Genomic DNA, 19,359 nt, shown 5'->3' with positions numbered 1-19,359 from the left:
TGAAATGATTTTTTTTTAACTTTTTGCACAGTATTGCTGATCTGTGGAAAGGCCTGAAGATCCTCACACAGCTGTTGTCAAAGAATGATTTGCGAAGGCGTCAGGAGGAGGTAGTACTCACCACAGGTGTTCCGATTATCGCTTCTTAGAATTCGCAAACTCTGGGAAGGTAGGAGAGCACCTAACTCATGGGGCTGTGCCAGCATCCAAAGAGTGCTTGCTATTTTGGTGTGAGTTTTATAGGGATCCATTTATGAAGATTTTTCTCCCTGACATTTAGCAGAGCTGTTTTATAGTCATGAGAAAGGAGAGTGATTTTAATAAATTATGGGGAAATTATAGCACAGTGCCTTACACTCACTCAACGCACATTGCTGAATGAATATATGAGAGCACCCCTCCCTCCCAATAAAGCATAAGAAACAGAATTTGAAAACTGTAAGCGTTAAAGATCATCTATCTTGGCATCCCATGGCACCCACAGATACCCAGTTTTACAGATGAATAAACTGAGACCCGGGGACTTTAAATAATTTGCCCAAGGTCATACAGTTAGTTTAGTAGTGAGAACAAGAGATGCCAAACAAATAAGAGGATATTCATTTATTTGCTCGCTCACCAGGGAGTCTGCTAACTTATTTACTTTTATAGATCATTAGGGCCTTCCTTTAGCCTGCACATTATAGGTACTCAATAAAGTCCATGAAATTCATTCATTCATTGTTTATTCACTCATTTGTTCATTCATTCAGATAATCTTTATCTGAATACCTACTCTGTGCCAGGTATCAGGTATATGATCATTTGGATCATTTTCTCCTTCAAAAAAAATATACTAGAATCAAATACATATTTTCATTTTTTGAGTAAGAATTAATATTCCTATGTCAAATCATATCATTAGCCTGTCTAGTACTACACTCTGCCCCCAGCAGGATCTTCTAGCTGGGATTCTTGTAAGAAAGTTGAATCTCCCCATCCCAAAGCTTATTTAGCCCATTATGCAAGGCTGCACACAACCATGAGGTCCTCGACTGACTTACTACCACAGCCTGTGGGTTAATGCTCTGTTTCATGAGATTTGACTACCCTTGTTATGGTGGTTTATATAACCACAGATGTTCCCTGGTAACTGCAAAAGAATCCAGCTCATTCAAAATTGCGATAATGTTAATTCCATGAACAGCTCACTAAATTCCATGGTAAGCATAAAATAGAATGTTTCTGTTTACTATTGTTATTTACGGCATGTGCCCTTTGATGTCATTACTTTTTTCTTTTATCCATCTTCCCTTTTTAATTTGATAAATATTCATCCCTGTCCAGTTTCCACCTTTCAAAGATCAGATAGCCTAATTTAACACTTTATCGTCATACATATTCTTGCTTATAATAACACAGTTTTTATTTCAAACATTACTAAATACTTTTCATTTGGCATTGTAGCATTTCATACTGCATCCTTGTGAGATTACCACAAGCAAAGAGGTTTTATACTTCTTCGCCCTGAGTCATATGGTTCATTTAGGTTAACTTTCTATATCAAAGATAGCTTAAAAAATTCTAAAAAAGAATTCTATGTCTGTCAAGATGACATTAATCAACTACACTTTTATTCCCTGTTAACCAGCAGTTCCCAAACTCATGAGAATCACCTAGAGGGCTTGTTAAAACACAGATTGTTAAGTGGAAGCCACCCAGTGTCCATTGATGGATGAATGGATAAACAAAATGTGGTACACCCATACAATGGAATATTATTCAGCCTTAAAAAGGAAGGAAATTCTGACACATACTACAACATGGATAAACCTTGAGGAAATTATGCTAAGTTAAATAAGCCAGTCACAAAAAGACAAATACTGTATGATTCACTTATTTGAGGTACCTGGAGTAGTCCAATTCACAGAGACAGAAAGTAGGATGGTGGTTGCCAGGGGCTAAGGGGAGGTGAAATGGAAAGTTGTTGTTTAATGAGTATAGAGCTTCTGTTTTGCAAGATGAAAAGAGTTCTGGAAATGGATGGTGGTGATGGTTGCACAACAACGTGAATGTATTTAACACTAGTGAATGGTACACTTAAAAATGGTTAAGATGGTAAATTTAATATTATGCATATTTTATCCCAGTTAAAACACACACACACACAGTCCCAGATTGCCAGACTTTTGCAGAGATACTGATATCGTAGGTTCAAGGTGGGGCCTGAGAATCTGAATTTCTAACAAATTCTCAGGTGATTCTGATGCTACTGGTTTGGGGTCTATAACCTGAGAACTGCTGAGATACACAAAGTTAGTGACAGCTCTAGAAGTTCTATATAAAAAGGGTTTATGGGTAATAATCTGTTGTAAGAAAGATGAGGGGATTTGCCTTTCCAGTTTTCATAGTGAGCACACTGCCTTCAGATTGCATGTTTATTTGGAGAAGCTTTAACGGGAGAGCTGAAGAAAACGAAACCAGCTGCCCACATCTCTGAGCCACCTCTTGGTGACACAGCTGTACCTAGCTAATTGCTCAGGTCATCTCATAAATCCTAAGTGTAAAGGGGAAAATTAAAGAACTTGACATTTTTGCACTTAACAGATACAATCTCTTTCTTTAATTTTACAGTTTTTCTTTTAAATTGGAAAAGAGCAAGTAGGCATTTTTTAAAAGAAGAGAGGAAAATATGAAACATTAATCAAATGAAGAGCTATATGTTGAGTACCTGGGCAAATTAAGCGTGAAGCAGTGTGATAAGCTCTATCGAATTAAAATTCATAATACTCCCTGGGGTGTGGTAGGACAGCAGTCTCATCAACTGCTATAGAAAGTGTATACCACAAATACCCTGGAAAGATTTGACCATATATGTTGCATATCCATATTTTTCCACCCAGTGATCCCACTTACAGAAATATATCCTAAAGAAATAAAAATGTAGAATATCAGAATACTTACCACAACATACCACTTGTGGGAGTATAAAATGTCATAATCCTGATGGAAGGAAATTTGGCAATATCTAACAAAACTACATATGCATTTACCTTTGACACAGCAAGTTCTAAGTCCTATCTCAAAGGTACAGCAGCAAAAATATGAAAAGACATATGCACAACACAAGCCTATTAATTTCAGTATATTTATAACAGGAAATGTTTGGAAACAACCTAACTGTCCATCAATGGGGGACTGATTAAAGAAACTAAGGAACATTCACACAATTGAATACTATGCAGAAGTAAAAAGAAATGAGGACTGTCTTGATATAGTATATTACATGGGGATCTCCAGGATATATAATATAAGTGAAAAAAGTAATGTGCAAAACAAAAACAGAGTGCTACCCTTTGTGAGATAAAGGGGTGTGTGTATGTATATTTCCCTCTTTTTTGCAAAAATTAATAGAGGAATAAACCAAACACTAGTACAAATGATTAGTCATCAGGGAAAAACAAAAGTACAGTGGGATACCTACAAGAACAGATAATATTACTAAGACAGAAATTATCAGTGTTGGCAAAGATGAAGAACAAATAGAACTCATACACTGCTGGATGAAGTGTAAATTGGAACATCCACTTTTAGAAACTCTTTGGCAATATATACGAAAGCCTGAACACACACATACCACGTGACCCAGGAATTCTACTCTTGGGAATGTACCCACCAGAAATACATATGTGCACTAAGATGCATATATAGTATACCATAATTTATTTATCCATTTTGCTGTTGATGGAGAAAAGGGTTTCTAGTTTTTAGCTTTAACAAATAATGCTTCTTGAACGTTCTTGTATGTGTCTTTTAATATAATAGAATACGTTAGCAGCAATGAAAAAGTGAATACTTCTACTGCACACAGCAACATGGATGGATCTCATAAATAAATATATTGTTGCATTATCTTATTTATATATAGTTCTACATATGGCAAAACTAACCTAGTATCTGAAGTCAGGAGAGTGGTCATCTCTGGAGGGAAGAGTGGCATAGGAGTGGAAAGGGCATAAGGGCAATTTCTGGGGTGCTAGAAATATTCTACAAAGTGGGTGCATGGGTATATTCAGTTTATGAAAAATCATCAAGCTGTATGATCATGATGTGAATATTTCACTATATGTATAGTACACTTTTTAAATGGTTTAAAAGCATAAAATTATTAAATCTAAAGGGAGGGAGGAAGCAGGGTGGAGGAGATGGCTGGAAAGCAAGACCTTTCTGAATCTATCTTGTATAGTTTTGCCTTTGGAATCATGGACATATTTTACATATTCAAAAAATAAATTCAATGAAATAAGAAAAATGTATAGATGCATGTATTAAACGGAGGTAATTAAAACTATATTTTCTCAGATGTTAAATAAATTCTGAGATAGATAGATATAGATAAATGATAGATGTAAATAGATATAGATATATTTTTAAAGAGTACTCTATAGCAAGCTATTCTTTCAGGATTTAACATAAGTCTGAAAATGGACAAAGCCAAGTCCTCTGAAATGCTAGAATGATTATTCTAGATTCGGTCTAACAGCTTGAAAAAAAGTGATGAATGCTAAAAGCTCAAAAGCTCAAGCTGCAGGGAAACAAAGAAGGACGATAGAAAAATGAACAGCTGGAAAAGCACTGGTTACTATCCAAAACAAAGAGATGTACTGCGGTTAGGCACATACTAACCTAATGGCCTTTGGAACTGACAAAAATGTGTTTGAGAAGCTGTAACATCAAGGCAGGTGGCTCTGTGAGCTAAGCAGTAAACTAAATGCCCAGACAGAGCCCCCATTCGCTTGGCCTTGGCTGAGTCAGTTCAGAACATTTAATACTGACAGCTGCAGAACTGTGCAAAATGGTGAGTAAAAAACAAACAAACAAAATGGTCAAGTGGTTCATAACTGTTTTTTATTATGAACTTTAGCATCTCCTTCCAACTACTTCATGCCCAAGATTTTCCCAAATGGTCCTAAGCTAATGGAGGTGGGAGGATAATTGGAAGAAGCCTAGAATCCTCATCTTGGGGAGAGGCAAGAAGTATAATTGTGTATGCAATAAGCAATCTGATTTTAATCTGTAAAGAATTCTGACCCCCAGGGGATCTTATGCCATAATGGGGTCAGAAGTTTGAACATCTTTCTAGTTTGGGGGTTCACATATAGCTCTGCACCTTACTAATTTTGTGACCTCAGCTATCTCTTTAATCTTTTTGGACTTCAACTTTCCTCATCTGTAAAATGATAAGGAACCCTGTTGGGTTGTTCTAAGATTAGATCAGATAAGGTACATAATGTATTTAGCACAGTGTAAGCATTTAAAACCAGCTAACATTACCATGCTACCACACTCTATCTTTTCCTCATGCATTACTAACTAGAAAAAAAGTGAGTGGAATGGATTAACATTTATTCACCACCTATTATGTGCTAGATGCCTCACTAAGCATTTAAATAGTACAGTATAATTTTTATTTATTTTATTTAATCTTTGCAAAACTCTCACGAGGTTACAAATAAGGTAATGATGTTCACAGCTCCTATGTGGCAGCACAAGGATTTGAGTCCATAGTTCTCTGACTCCAGAAATTACTTCTCTGTGTCTACAAGGAAGTAATCATCAGGATGAAAAGAGAACCATATCAGGGGGATAGTCTGTGACTGCCAGGAAAGCATTGATTAGTCATTCATAAAATAGCTCAAACACACACCAATAACTAAGCAAAGGGCTTACTCCCTCTTAGAATAGATAGAGACAGTTCTCTTTGGAAGATGGAGGCGGGCTGAACTGACAAAGTGTGGGCAAGTTGAAGTTGGTGACCTACAGAACAGTGCCTGGTACAATAAGTGAGTGAATGAGGACATTTAATATGGAGAAAAGGTTCCTCAGTCACTATACGTCCTCTGGATGAAGCTGAGGTCAGAATTTAGGGGGCCAGGGAAAACAAGAGGACTTAGACCAATGAACATATATTCTAAACCAAAGCCAGGGATCATAGAATAAAATATTAAAATTGTCCTGAAAAATCCAAACAAGACTAACAGTTGCTGTAATTATAAGAAGTAGGTGAGCTCATGTTGATGTTGAGAGCTCAAGGCTGGACAGAGGTCATAGGTGGAGGAGGAGAATATGAGTAAGACATAGACCAAGGAAGTTCAGACTGGTCAATGGAATGAACAGAGAGGGAGGAAAATATAGACCAAGCAGGAAAGCACAATTGGTTTTCATCTATGGATCCCAGGACAGTGGCTGTTGGCCTATAATTCTGGTTTTAGGTAATTAATGTAATAAGAGTAGGTATTGTTTCATGAAACTTTCAATGTATGTACTGGATCACATTATAAAATGTATTTTTTACTATGGGCCATGAAATCTCCTGCTTCAGGGAATTTGGGACCTACTTGAAAATTACACTCCTGTTAATGGTAGTTAGGGAAATAAGCTACAACTGTTGATTAGGAAAGACCCATGGTCCAGATATGCCTCAAGGGGCAGCCTTACCTTGATAAAATCACCACGTTCCAAGGTCTATTTCACCATTCCATGGGCAAAGGAATTTGATTGTGCTGCCCATGAAGAGATGTCCAGTATCTTAGGACTGACTCATGTATTAATATGCAAAGAGAAATATGGCTACATGAAGTTATTTTGATTATCCCCTCCTGGTGGGAAAAATCTGCCTGGGTAGTTACATGAGAATGTGGCTTGGTGCACATTGAATCAGAGTAACAGTAATTAGATTGATCATGTAAGTGGTAGTCATATCTGGGTGTGAAAACTCTCTCTGGTAATAATAATTAATAACAGCTAGCATTTATTGAGAGCTTACTGCATGTCAGACATTGTACTCAATACTTTATATCTCATTTAATCCTCACCCTGAGATTTTTCACTGAGGAGATACACCTGCCAAGCAGATGGCACGTTGATGTCAATTAGTCAACCTACCCTTCTTCTGAACACCTGCTAACAAATTGTCTCTTTGACTCCACCTTACCAGACTGCTAATCTTGCTTGCTAACACTGTTCCCACACTTGCCTAAACAACACTCCTGAAGTCCCTGCAAGGAGCACCAGCCGGGTACACAAGCCCTAGAATAACATGGAGAATTTTCCAGAGAATCAATCTTCCTTGATGGTAAACAAATATTTTATATGAAACAAACTGGGTATACTATGAAGCACAATACAAAATTTGAATGAATTGTAATTTCATCCTTAAAGTAAAAATCTTGAGATCTCTCTTTTAGGGTACTTGGTGGCAAAGTTTTAAAATCAGAGTCCAAGGGCAGCACAAAGCAGCTGAATGGGCCTAAATTTCCTGAATTATAATCACATATTTGCCACATTTCCTACTGCACTGCCCAGCTCACCTTGACTGAATTGGGTGGTTTAAATTTCATGAGCCCCATATTGACAATTAGCTCTTAGGTTCTGTCTATAGGTAGCTAATTTTATCCAGTAACATTTTTTTCAAAATTAGAATGTATTTTCTTTCTCTGACTTAAAAAGGAACACAAATTTATCGTAGAATGTTTTGAAGATATAGAGCCACAGAAAGAACAAATCTTTAAGCGCCTTAAACTCACCAATATGAAGGAAATAAGATTGTTAACATTTTAACAAACAAATAGTTTTGAGTATCTGCTATGTGTCCAGCAACTATTGTAAACTTTGGGGCTACACTGTGAATTAGACAAAGTCCTTGCCTTCAAAGACATTCTACTTCTTCATTCTTGTAGATATAGATGATAGAGATAGAGATATAGAAATATACAAGTATATTTTTATAAGGCTGGGATACTACTCACATTCTTTTATTAGGTGATTTTTTATTTAACAGTATGTTACAAACATGATTTTATTTTATTACACTTTCATCTACACCATAGTTGTTAAAAGCTGCCCAGTAACTAGGGACACAAAATTTATTGTCTAATAAACCTCCAACTTATTGTTAGATTTTAGGTTGTTTTCAATTTTTCTTTCTTATAAATATACAAAGATGAATATTTTTACAGACAAATTTTTGTGTATATCTATGATTATTTCCATTGGATGAATTCTTTTCAGATCAACATGATCTTCTTTTTGGGTCAAAGATCATGCATGTTTTCATGACTTTTAATGCATTATCAGAAAGAGTTATACCAGCCTATATGTTCAAAAGCAGTTTATGATAATGTCTGTTTTCTCATACCTCAACATTATGTATTTATTATTAAAATTTTTAAACCAATTTGTAGGTGAAAATTGGTTTCTTGTTTTAATATATATATTTTTAAAATTTCTCATGAGATAAAAAACTCATTGGCTTCTGCAGTTCATCTTTTGTGAATTGCCTTCTCATGTCTATGCTTTGGCCATTTTTTTTTTTTTTTTAATAAATTTATTTATTTATTTATTTATTTATGGCTGTGTTGGGTCTTCGTTTCTGTGCGAGGGCTTTCTCCAGTTGCGGCAAGCGGGGGCCACTCTTCATCGCGGTGCGCGGGCCTCTCACTATCGCGGCCTCTCTTGTTGCGGAGCACAGGCTCCAGACGCGCAGGCTCAGTAATTGTGGCTCACGGGACCAGTTGCTCCGCGGCATGTGGGATCTTCCCAGACCAGGGCTCGAACCCGTGTCCCCTGCATTGGCAGGCAGATTCTCAACCACTGCGCCACCAGGGAAGCCCTGGCCATTTTTTTATTGGGGGTGGCTATCTTTTTTCCTCTCTTATTTGTAAGGGTTTTTCCTTTTAAATAAAGTATATAATGACTTTTTGTCTGCCACATATGGTACAGCTATTTTTCAGTTTATAACTTGCATTTTAATTTATTTACTGAGTTTTGACGTTGAAGAGTTTTAAAATTTTATGTGGTCGATAATTTCATTTTATAACTTCTGGTTTGTAGCTTAGAAAGGCCTCTCCCACCTCAACACCTACTACCTTTTTAATTCTTTCTAATTCCAAAGTATAACATCACAAAATGTGTTGGACACATTCTGAATATCTCTCAGATTTGAGGCAAGAAATATGATCCTTCAATTTTCAGGAAAAAAAACTGGGGGGAAAGAAGGGTCATAGAGAGAGAAGAGGGGTAGGTAGTGCTTTGAGACATGCATGTTACTGTACCCTTTTCTTCCCAGAAAGGAACTAGACTCTAATCCAGTGGTCTTGGATAGGGCCCAAGAATTTGCATTTCTAACAAGTTCCAAGATGAGGCTCATGGCTGCTCTAGTCTGTAACAATAGGTGAGAACACTGGAATTCCTTAATATAACAACCAATTTGAATTGATTTACTTCATCCTTTTTCTAATCTAATAACTTTCACTAATATGACACAATAAGATAAATTTAAGAGTCTGAGGAAATTTTCTCTAGTGTACCTGTCCCCACTCAGCAGTCCCCACTCAAGACCTGGCCAAATGAGAAAGACTGTGTCCAGACACTGAGTTTCCAGAAGGTCTCCATGGCTCCCTGAGCACCTGAGATTCTCCTGAGGTCACTGGCCCACATCTGGTTCTGACTGAGCACTGGGAGAGGGTCCATTCTTTTCTGCTTCGGTAACTACTTTGTAAAAATCTCTGTGGTGAATGGGATGTCAAACTCTTCTCTGAGCTACAAAGTGGGTTTTTTTCCTTTTTAAGTAGTAAACCAAATTTCCATTTCTGAGATTTATATTTGTTTTAAAACAAAAATATTATGCAAGTCAGACCTCAAAGCCAGCTAATACCACCATGCCTCTCATCCTCATCATCCTTGTATAAATGCAAGCTCCCGAGGGCTTAGTCTTCAATCCTCCCTTCTCTGTGCTTCCTCTCCAAAGACTGCTTTGCCAGGGCTGCTCACTTTCCCCGTCATTTCCACTATGTTTTTCTGAAATCCCTTGTTCTACCCCCAGATAAGCTCTTCTACATCCTTCCACGTTTTTCCCACAGCTGGGAGTCATCCCAGGCCCTTTCCTCATTCCCCACATCCAGACACAAAATCTAGAAGACCATGTCATCGCAACATCTCTCAAACCTGTCCATTCTTCTAATCCCTGTTGTTATTGCCTTAATTCAAACCCTTAGGATCTGTCCCCTGGAAAGGCTGCGTGGTACAGAAATGAATACACCAATGATCTGGTATCAGAGAGACTAGTTCTTGACTCACATCCACTGCTTATTAACGGCCTGACACTGGAACAATAACTTGACATTTCTGAGGCTTCCTCCTCTTTAAAATGGGAATCGGCTCCATCTCGCAGGCATGCCTTGTGGGTTAAGATAGCATATGTGAGAGGCTTAACAGGCTGCTCCACCCACTAGGTCTTCAACAAATATGGGTTTCCTTCCCTACTCAATCTTTAGTTCTTTGATTTTGATCAGTGTTTGCTCATGGGTCCCCTGTTCTCCAAAAGAACATCCACACTATCACCAGAGAAGCCTTTCTGAACCAGAAATCTGATTTTTTTTTTTAAAGCAATTAGGGTCTTAGCATTGCTGGCAGGACAAAGCCACAGCAGAGGTGCTCCAGGCACTGTCCTCTGTCTGCCTTTACGGGGCTCATCTCCTTTGTGTTCCCCCCTAGATGCTTCCTGAAGTGTGCACACTCCTCGGAACACACCCAGCAGCTTCATGCCTTCCTGACTTCCCAAGTCTGGTCCCCATGGCATGTATCCTTCTCTTTCCCCAACCCTGTTCACCTGACAGCTCCTTGCTATTTATTCCTTAAGCCCCACCTTAAGCATCTTAAGAAATTTTCTCTGAATTATTTACATAATTGATCTTACCTCCTTTTTTAAAATCACTACTATACTTCATATAAAACGTGATTACACCCTTTATAACATGGTAGTATGTTAATTATTTGTATGTCCATTTCTCTTCCAGACTCTGAGGTCATTGAGAATTGAGATCACATACTGGGTATCTTTATAGAGCCAACACCTAACAAATAGAACCATTAACTTCAACTCTTCTAGACCTCCTCACACTTTATATTGCATATATTAAAATGAACTCACATCACACAATTAATATATAACTCTTTTGCTCTGATATTTTGAAAGGATTTTATAATTTTGCTTTTAAAATTATTTAGCTGCAAATGAGTGGTTTAATTCTCAAAGGGCAATGATTTCTAGGCAGTCATTAAGCATAATCATAATTCTCCCAACGTGGGAAATCTGACCTAGAAATTACTTTTAAATATAATGAAATACTAAATTAACAATAACATTTTGCAGATATTTAATAACTTATTTTACATTTTGTCATGTTTTTTCTTTTCATTTTTTTGGAACCAGTAGTGAACTTTTTCAGATCTCAAATATTTCCATACCGCTGAAAAGTTTGTGGGCCAAAAGGACTGTTCTTATGGTATGTAATCAACACAGTACTTCTGCCAATACATACTAGGTATTAAATAAAGAATAAGTATTTTGGTGAATTAATAAATAGCTCTGTGACCTTTTTTATTTTTTGCTACCATTTAGTTAGCCTTTGCCATGTGCCTGGCCCTGTGCTGTTATTTATATATATATTAACTCAATTGATGCTCACCATTATCTCCATTTTTATAGATGGAAGCACCTGATCCCTAAGGATATCAAGGAACTTATCTACTCGGTGCATTGATGGCAGAGCCAGGATTCACTCTAAGGCCGTGTCTCAACCACTACACTATATCACCTAAGGCCATGTCTCAACCACTATACTATATCAATCTGACTTACAGCTTCCTTGCCCATAAACTAAAGATAATTATATATTTCTCAAAATACACATATATTTTGAAAATGAAATGAAAAGTGACTAGCATAGTACTTAGAACATAGTTACTATACAATAAATAATTTAAATAGTTTGCTAGGGACTGAAAATAATTCTCCTATGCTGAGATAACAGTAGGTGTGCTCAGAACTCCTATTATGTGCTCCCATAGCAGCTGGACTTTTCCTAAGGAGCACCTGTGTTGAATCTAATATATTTGCTTGTTTAATTGTCTCCCTGTCTAGACTATGAGCTCCATGAGGACAAGAACCTCGCCTTCTTAGTCACCTTCATACTCAAGTTCCCAGCATATTATCTGACAGAAATATTAGCTACTTGAAATAAATATTAGTTGAATTGGTTAAGTTAGTAAGCACCTACTTGGTGCAAATAACTACCAGGAAAGGAGTAGAAATCAAGTCTTTTGCCAACAAGTAGCCTATACTCTAGTTGGGTTAAAAAAAATCATAGCACAGTATTTTCAAAGCAATATGTACTCATAATTTGTATAGTAGCATCTCATAAGACCTCGCTGCTTTTTCTATTCATAGAATCCCATAAAGGATATAATATGAAAAACATTGTCATAATTCTGCTAATATTCTTGCTAATATTCTTTTAGCATACTAAGATATCATTAAGATGTAAGAAGAGAACAAAAACACATCAAGCCCATAATGATATGCAAATGATATTGATCTAATCAGTCATGTTTGCTGTCATAAAGAAGTCCACATGATTACAAAATATTTCACATATTGTGTGAACATTATTATAGACTACATCATCATCATTAAACACCCATTTGTGTGAGGCACCCTGCTAGGTACCATGTAAAATGCTTTAATTAAACAAGTACAATCTCTATACTTTGAGAATCAAGTTCACTCAAATAATCCTCTATTAAAAAAAGTTCTCTGATACTTTTAAAGTATTAAATTTAAGGAATAATTTAAGCAACTGGATCCTATTTTATTGACACTTTCATTAATTTTCATAAATTATCAAGTGTACAAGGTAAATCCTAAAGAATATGGATTCAATCAAGCTTTCATTTGTTATTTATTAATTTAAACTAGATCTGGTTATTTATATTTATACTGATTTTTATATCGTCTTTATATATGAGAACTCAAGACTTTGTCATGGCTTTCAATTTTATTTCTAAATTTATCATTTGATTTTCAACTTATTTTATGGCATCCTTTTCTCCAAATAATGTCATGCAGTCACAGTTTTTAGTCTGTTGGTACAGTTTCTGTCTTGCTATAATGGTGTATTTTATTTTCATTCCTTATATGGTTTAATCTTTTAGATTTAAATCTTCAGTTCATCTGGAATTTATTTTTTGGAAGGTATTTTTTAAATGTTTTGCCAATTATCTTCACACCATTTTTTTCAAACTTTATCAATTATAAGTAATAACTTTTGCATTCCCAAATTTCTATATATACGTGGATCTATTTCTTGACTCTTGGTTCCATTCATCTATCTATTCTTTCTCCAATGCTGTATGTTTAAATTACCATGGTCTTATATCTCAGTTTCTGGTATGACACATTTTTGTTGCTATCATGAATAGGATACGCCTTTTTCAGTTTAATTTTCTATCTTGTTATTATGTCTGTGGAAAACCAATTGCATTTTATAAGTTTTGATCAGATTTGACTATCTTTCAAGTCTTTCCTTTTAGTTCTGTTAGCTCTTTTAGTTGATTATCTTTGGTCATTTAAAGAGACAATTTCATCATCTGTAAATAATGATAACTTTGTGTCTCTCTTCCTGTATTAATACCAGATCTCTTTTCTTTTTTTTTCTCATTGCACTGGCTAGAACTTCCAGATAAATGTTTGACAATAGTAGATACAATGAAAAATTTATCTTCTTTGAGAGGAAAGATAATCTAATTAAGAGCATTCTTAGCTCTTAATTATGAACTAAAGATAATTAGCAAATGGCCATGTGCTCTTCTACAACTCTTGTGAAAATAATAGTAGTCATAATACTCTCTAATACATAATACTCTCTTCTCTGAGCAAGCAACTGTATCAGGCATTTCATAGGTTTAATTCATAATCCTTAAAACATCCTGCAAGTTAGGCCTATTACACCCATTTTGCAGAAGAGGAAAGGAAAGTTCTCATCTACTGAATAACTTACCCAAGGTTACCCAGCTCATAAGTAGTGAATTCAGAAATATAACCTAGAGCTTTCTGATTCTCATCTCTTCTTTTGTACCATATTATCTGCATTATATAAATAGCATAATGACTTAATTCTGAAATATATAAATGGAAATATTTGATTGGGCAATTGGTGTAGGTTGCAATGATACACTTCAATATATTTTAAGTAAGTATTCAACTTGTGAGAATTATATATGGACTTAGAATGAGATAAATTATAATCATCACTTCTTAGTTTTAAAAAAATTGAAATGAGTTAATCTGATAAGTGTTAAGTACACACAATTAGTCAGTATCTTCATAATTATTTACCTAACTGTACCATATAAGCATATATTGATTGTATTGTGGCTTAACATTTAATAGATGCATAACTTCTCCCACAAACAGATTATGTATGTCAGAACTCTTGATAGAAACCCAACTCAAAAAGTGTCTCATAAATTTATGTAACCAGAAACACCCAGAAGTAAGGCTGACCTCAGGCATGCCTAAATCTTCCTTTTCTGAGTTTCTCCAAGTGCTGATTTGAGGAAAGAAAAAAAATTATCTTTCTCTTTGCTGTAATATATTTTTTTAAAAATCCAAAATTTTCTTGATTTAGGTAATATGCCTACTTCTTGGACCAATCACTGAGAGGATGAAGTCCTCTGATCGGCCAGGCTTGGGTCACATGGCCACTCCTATGATTTGAGAGTGTGGGAAGCGTACCATGATTAGCAGCCCCACCAGAATCCAGTGCAATGAGTAGTGAGGGAGACATTTTCCCAAAGGAAGAGAGGGGAAGGAATACTGGTTAGATAAAAATAATAGGCATCCATCATCAATTGTAAGCTCTTCTAAGTCAACCAAGTCTCTTTCATCTAGTTGTATTCCCTCACAGCAACATGCAAAGTGGTTATCCGTGTAGATAGAAGACATTCATACAATGTAAATACAGACAGACAAAATACACATACAAATAATTGAATAGATTCAGAGTCAGCCATGAACCTCCGTTGAAACAATTGCATTAGCATATGACTTGATTATGTTTTCTCCCTAAGGTAAAGAAACATATGACGTATGAATCAAAGCCTTTCCTGTGTCACCTGGTGGGTTCTCTGAAAGGTGGACTCTGAGAGAGTTCAGTGTGTTCAGTACAGTAGGTATACTTGGATGAACACCTGTGAAAGGAAGGCAAGTAAGATTTGGCAGGGGGAGAAATCAATATGGGACACAGGCCTGAATAACAGCCTCAGCTGTCCCCATGGGGGACTCTGGAGCTAAAATGGCCTCTCAGACTTGCTACATGGGCTGAAGTGGCTGGGCCTTTACATGCCCCTGCTCCATCTGTCATTTAATGTGGACCAACCTGTGAAAGGCTTGGGGCACATCTTTGGGCATGTGGGTTTTCTGCAGCTGACGTGATCCCCAAAGGACTGACAGCTGGAGTTCTTCTGACAGCTCTCCTGCAGCTGGGGCAACAAGTCTTTCCTTAAAAGCAGATTTGGGGAGTGCATCTCTACAGCCATCATGTTTTCTAAGGAAATTGAAGTTAACTGACAATGAGGAATTTTGCAATGCCCTGCTGTAGATAATTTATATAAGTTGTCTTTTAAAAGTATTTCCTTTACTCTTAATGTTATTCTTTCCTGGTAGGGAAGTGGATTTACACATAGTGAAGCTGAAATGATGCTCTCCGTTCTTTTTTCACTTAGTAAGTCCCCGTGCTACAAAACTGTCACTGCAATGTGTTGACAGCTAAATAATGACCATGTACTACTAAATGAGTAAAAGAAACTCTTTTCTTACTCTTTTAAAATGTGTTTTTTATTTATCACTTTTTTATTTCTTGAAAGACAAGTTCAGAAAAAATGTGCACTTCTCTATAATATAGTTCTACTGTAACAAAAACTACAAACATAGCTTTTCCACAAATCCTACATTGTTAAAATATGCAGTAAGTCTGAAAATCATGGTGATGAGTCTGAGTTAAATAACATGTTATGGAGAACCCTTAATTGTGGTGACTTGCACTATAATTCATTCCGGTTGAATTGACCTGAGAGTTACAAAGCACCCTGTGTATGAAGTGTGGGAATGAGCAGGAGCTTTGCACTTGAACTGACTTGAACACTTCATAGTTATGGAGCCTTGGGCAGGTTAATTTAACCGCTCTTCACTTGTTTCCTCATTTGTAAAGTGGCGAGGAAAATAATGACTCAAATAGGATATAAAGGACATAAAACACTGTCTGCCGCATAGGCATGAGCACAATAGATAATTGTTATTATTCACTATTATTATCAAAGCAGGATTTTTAAAAGACCTGGTCTTTCATATTTATAAACAGCTGATATTTTAAAGAGGAATGGAGTGTCCTTTACTCCCTACCATGAAGATGGCATCACTTTAGACTGGGCCATCAAGTTCCTGGATTTTTATTTTTTAACAGACAAAACAGCTTGCCCTGACTATCCCCACCACACACACACACACACACACACCCCTACTTCATCTTTGTTCCCAGTATCCTGATCATGTTTCATTCATTTGTGTAACAAAAGTGTCTTAGGGGCCTACTATGCACTCTCTTCACTTGGTTTTGCCCTCAAGTCTGCCCTCCAGTATTCTGGAAGAGCATCAGACTCAGAGAGTTTTACCCTTTGCTTCTGTGCTTAATGGCTATTCAGACACTCTTTTTTACTATAATGCCGTAAGACTCCTCATAAAGACCTCTGCCTTCCAGGACTTCATGCCTCTCTGCCTATCCAATGAGCCTAGGATACCATATTGACACCATATATATTCACAATCTTTAAATTTTTTTCTGTTTTCATATATTTTAAAATCTACTTTTGATGCCTGAGTAGAACTGCTATTATTTTTTTTTTTTAGCTCGTATATAAATAGGAGAGCTGGAATCTGGAAGCCAGTTTGAAATGAGACTCCCAAAGGGTTAATTAGATATAGCAGCTGGCTGCTGTCTGTTAAACTCCAGTAGCTCAATTAGGGTCCCTGCCTGAAATCTGATTGCCCTTGGAAGAGCTTCTCAGCTGTAGCTTGTATACAAGAGCAAGAGTTCACTTCTAATTAGCAACATTTTTTTCCACTTAATTATCTTTAATTTTAGAAGTCCACCAACTAACAACTTTATCTGTTTCAATAAATGAGCCCCCACTATGAGTAGTATTTTGCCAAGCATTCCTGTACACAGCACCCTGGATTCTTATCTGCAAGTAAGTAGGAGATGGGGCTGGCAGTTGTGGTGAAAAGAGTGTTAAGATAAATATTCAAAAACAAATGATGCTATTGTGAAGCAGAATAGATAAAGGGCTGTAAGAGATAAAATGTTACAGGAATTCAAATGAAAACAGTTGCCTCTGTTTAAGGTGGAGCAGATAAATCGTAGTGGAAAAGGAGGATGTGAGATGGGCATAAAAGCTTGGATTTGGGCCAGCAGAGATGGGAAAGGCATTCCTGCCAAAACAGAGGGGTGGAAATGTAAAGGTGCAAGATATGACTGATGTGTAATATCCCCACATGGGGGCGGGGGAGTCTTGAAGATTGTTGTGAATGACCTTGTGAATAGAGTCCCATGGGCAGTGAGGAGGCAGGGATGATATGACTGACATCTGGCATTCAGATGCACGTGGGACTGGACAAGGAGACTTTCTATAGGGCCAGAGGAAATGAACAAGAGAACCCCCTCCTATGAATGACATTGAAAAGGCAAATTTCAAGGGACCTGGGTGCAGGCTGTATCTGTTAGGGAGAGGGTAAAAGAGGCACAAGGGAAACCTGCAGGAGTGATAGAGCAGGGGGGTAGAAACAATACATTTTATTTTAGACGTTAATTTGAGCTGTGAATGGGTTATCCAGATGGAGATATTCAACAGGAAGTTGAAAACATGCCTCAGGGGAGAGTAGAACTGTAGATACAGATGTGGAAGCACTGAAGATAGAACCCTAAGGGTCCATGAGATTCTTGAGAGAAACAGTGGTCTCTTCTCTGTCTACACTTTCTCCCTCAAAAATCTCTTCCATTCTTAAGTGGAACATTTTCATTTAGGAAGTGGGAGAAGATGACACAAGTTAAGAGGGCAGAGAAGGAATAACCAGAGAAGTAGAAGGCGGTCCTGGGTCGTAAAGTGTCAGGGAAATAGAAGGAAAGGAGAGGTTTAAAAGGTGGAGAGGCTAACCTCCTCAGACACTGCAGAGAAGTTGGATTGCTTGAACACTAAGCAAAGACGCACCCTGCCAGGATTCCATTGTGTCTGGTTAAGACTCCTGACATAGCATTTATCATGTGATAATTTAATTGTTTATTATTCTCCACCATTAGGTAAGGGTAATTTGGTATTGTTAATTATTTTATTACCAGCATTTACCACTGATAAATGAGTGAATGAATGAATAAACACATGAATGAAAATGTCAGTTGTGGCAGCAGTAAAGTGTAGTTTCAGTTGAGAGAGGGGGGTGTGGAAGCCAAACTGCAATGCCTAAAGTAAATGAATGGTGGAAAGGACAGTCAGGGAGATCAACCGAGATATACAGGCTGTTTTTAATTTTTGTAAGAAACAACAACAAGAAAAAAACCCCAAACATGCAAATTCTTACAACTGTTGGCTTTAATTGTGGTGACTGAAAAAAAATGAACTGCCCTTGTGTCAGGGAATGTTCTTTCTGGTGGGTAGGAGAAAGTGCTGCTAAGAATAACATTTCTGTTTATTTTGAGATTGTCTGTTAACCTAGTGGGACTTCAGAGAGATTTAGATTACAAGTAAGCCTCTGACAGATATCTATGAAAGCTAGATTAAAACAATAATACGCACAATCAACTGTGGTCCAAGGGCTTGTAAACCAGTGCCAGTTGGAATGCTCAGAAGATTGGGAACAGTGATCTTTAGGCAGCCAGGTGAGACTAATCTGGGGAAGCTTTAGGAAGGAGATAAATTTAAGTTGTTTTGAAAGGGGACTATTCTAGTCAATTGGCAAAGAGTCTTACAGCACAGGATTAGGTACTTTAATTTGATTACTTGAGGTAATTTGGAGCCACCCCAATATTCTGAGAAGACTTGGTATAAAATGTTGTTTGGAAGATGACTCATTTCAGTAGTTTTTAACTCTGGCTGCATATTAGAATTACCTGGAGAGCTTTGAAAAATCCTGGTGCCTAGGCTATGGGGCAGAACGGTGAAAGCTAGAGTTGGGACCCGGCCGTCAGTGGTTTTTTTTAATGTTTTTTATTTTCTTTGTTTTGTTTGTTTGTTTAAGTTCTCTGGATGATTCCAATAAACAGCCCAAAGTGAGAAGTACTGCTCTAAGTGTAGGGAAAACTGCAAGCAAGCAAGAGAGAGACTAGAATTAGAAAGGTTAGCAAGGAGGCTGGAAATTGGTATCTGACCTAGCTTTGTGAACAGAGATAAAAGGGGTGAAGCTAAATAAAGTATTCTGGAGGAAAGCTTGGT

At 36.9% G+C, this 19,359-nt stretch overlaps 1 long non-coding RNA gene across 1 annotated transcript in view; it reads left to right on the top strand.

The window, feature by feature from the left end:
• LOC118901310 overlaps positions 1-90 on the top strand; it is a 104,896-nt gene extending 104,806 nt beyond the window's left edge. The window contains exon 3 of the long non-coding RNA XR_005021328.1: positions 32-90. This is a non-coding gene — a long non-coding RNA (uncharacterized LOC118901310). The remainder of the gene's footprint in view (positions 1-31) is intronic.
• The last annotated feature ends 19,269 nt before the right edge of the window (positions 91-19,359 follow it).

The sequence above is a fragment of the Balaenoptera musculus genome, chromosome 9 (assembly GCF_009873245.2).
Source record: "Balaenoptera musculus isolate JJ_BM4_2016_0621 chromosome 9, mBalMus1.pri.v3, whole genome shotgun sequence".
NCBI classification, from domain to species: Eukaryota; Metazoa; Chordata; class Mammalia; order Artiodactyla; family Balaenopteridae; genus Balaenoptera; species Balaenoptera musculus.
The sequence above is the reverse complement of the archived record's forward strand: the minus strand, read 5'-3'. Positions and strand labels throughout refer to the sequence as shown.